Source organism: Plodia interpunctella, chromosome 26, assembly GCF_027563975.2.
Source record: "Plodia interpunctella isolate USDA-ARS_2022_Savannah chromosome 26, ilPloInte3.2, whole genome shotgun sequence".
Taxonomy (NCBI): domain Eukaryota; kingdom Metazoa; phylum Arthropoda; class Insecta; order Lepidoptera; family Pyralidae; genus Plodia; species Plodia interpunctella.
Genome location: NC_071319.1, coordinates 6,307,727 through 6,310,226, shown reverse-complemented (window position 1 = coordinate 6,310,226; position 2,500 = coordinate 6,307,727). Strand labels below are relative to the sequence as shown.

At 46.8% G+C, this 2,500-nt stretch overlaps 1 non-coding gene across 1 annotated transcript in view; it reads right to left on the bottom strand.

The window, feature by feature from the left end:
* LOC128681300 (small subunit ribosomal RNA) overlaps positions 1–1,197 on the bottom strand; it is a 1,908-nt gene extending 711 nt beyond the window's left edge. The window contains exon 1 of the ribosomal RNA XR_008405986.1: positions 1–1,197. This exon is cut by the window's left edge and continues 711 nt beyond it. This is a non-coding gene — a ribosomal RNA (small subunit ribosomal RNA).
* Positions 1,198–2,500: the final 1,303 nt, after the last annotated feature.

Here is a 2,500-nt window from a genome sequence, read left to right as displayed (position 1 = left end):
AACCATACTCCCCCCGGAGTCCAAAATCTTTGGTTTCCCGGAAGCTGCCCGCCGAGCCATTGTAGTAACGTCGGCGGATCGCTAGATGACATATTTACGGTTAGAACTAGGGCGGTATCTAATCGCCTTCGAACCTCTAACTTTCGTTCTTGATTGATGAAAACACCTTTGGCAAATGCTTTCGCTGATGTTCGTCTTGCGACGATCCAAGAATTTCACCTCTAACGTCGCAATACGAATGCCCCCAGTTATCCCTATTAATCATTACCTCGGAGTTCTGAAAACCAACAAAATAGAACCGAGATCATATTCTATTATTCCATGCACGAAATATTCAAGCAGCATTTTGAGCCCGCTTTGAGCACTCTAATTTGTTCAAAGTAAAATTGTCGGCCCACCTCGACACTCACTGAAGAGCATCGCGATAGGATTTTGATATTGAACCGGTGTTTTACCACCGATTCACCGACGATATGCTCCGCAAACGTGTCAGTATCACCGCGGATGCGGTGCACCGACAGCGCGGCGCACAAATGCAACTACGAGCTTTTTAACCGCAACAATTTTAGTATACGCTATTGGAGCTGGAATTACCGCGGCTGCTGGCACCAGACTTGCCCTCCAATTGTTCCTCGTTAAAATATTTAAAGTGTACTCATTCCGATTACGAGGCCTCGTAAGAGTCCCGTATCGTTATTTTTCGTCACTACCTCCCCGTGCCGGGAGTGGGTAATTTGCGCGCCTGCTGCCTTCCTTGGATGTGGTAGCCGTTTCTCAGGCTCCCTCTCCGGAATCGAACCCTGATTCCCCGTTACCCGTGACAACCATGGTAGTCGCAGAAACTACCATCGAAAGTTGATAAGGCAGACATTTGAAAGATGCGTCGCCGGTACTGGACCATGCGATCGGCAAAAGTTATCCAGATTCATCAAAATTAACGACTTCGAGCGCGAGTCCGCACCCACCGTCGATTGGTTTTGATCTAATAAAAGCACTCATCCCATCACTGGTCAGAGTTCTGATTGCATGTATTAGCTCTAGAATTACCACAGTTATCCAAGTAACTGAGTAAGATCTAAGGAACCAAAACTGATATATTGAGCCATTCGCGGTATCGCCTTAATACGGCTTGCACTGAGACATGCATGGCTTAATCTTTGAGACAAGCATATAACTACTGGCAGGATCAACCAGGGAGCTAACAAAAAGCGCGCGAGCGCGCTCTCTAGTCAGCGTGTGTGTTGTGTGTGAACACAACACAGTGAAACGCCGCGTCTCGTCCGAAGACCGGACGAGAGCGGCGCGTGCCATCTTCCTACTCTACTCATTCTCCTCCGTTATAGGGAAAGAGAGCGAAGCGAGAGAGCACTGTGGAGTTTTGTGTTTATTTTATAAACACGGGTCGAGAGAGACCTCAACCGAAAGTTCGCTAATAGACGCGACGCTTTGTAAACATCGTTACGTTTTTCACATATAGTGAAAGCGTACGCATTCACGTCAGAACACCCGGTGTCGGTGGGGCCAGAAACACAAGTCGTACGAACGAAGGGTCCTCGGTATACGATTATTTTATATTATAGTGGTGTGTTGTGTGGGCGAAGAGAGAACGCCCCGCCGCCGGTGGCAGTGTGGCTAACAGCGGAGGAGACGTTTCTCTTTAACCCGGTAATTTTTGTTGGGTGGTCGGCGACGCGCACTACCCGCACGGCAATAACTACCGTGAGGCCTGTGGGACACGTCACCTTGATCGACCTAGTCGGACGGATGAGCATTGGTATCAAAAAACGCACACCGTGTGTCCGTCGGTCGACAGTGAGGGCGAAAACGACAAACTCTCCATTAAACATAAAACACATACACAACAAACGACGTACACTTTTTTAAACACTAAACCCAGCAAGAGTTTGTTTCGTTTGTCAGTCTGTCTCTAATATTACAACATACACAACACACACAACAACAACACACATTGCAGCGTATCGTAAAAAAATATACAACACACCACACACAACACCGCCGCCGTATGTGTATATAAATATATAAAAGTTATAATATAGAAACAAATTAACAAGCACGCAACATCACAGAGCACGTCACCTATTGGATGATTTTGTATGTAAAAGGAGAGTTGGTATCGTTATCAGAAACGAGAGCGCGCGCGCGCGCTCAAGCGCTCTCCCCGAATCTTATAAATTGTGCGCAGAGACGACGGACACAGAGCGCCGGCGCGCATCTGCACACTAAGACTCGGGGTTTTCAAAAGCGCGCAAGCGCGCGCGCACATCGCGCCTCCGTCAGCGAGACGAGTCGAGCGCGCCGACGCACTGTCGCGTCTGCACTCTCAACCGTCCACTGCGGTGCACGTATAGATAGCAAACTGTTCAGGGATATCCTTGTGTGTGACGCGTCAGTGTTAGTGTTGATTAATATTAATATTAATATTAATATTAATATTAATATTAATATTAATATTAATATTAATATTAATATTAATATTAAT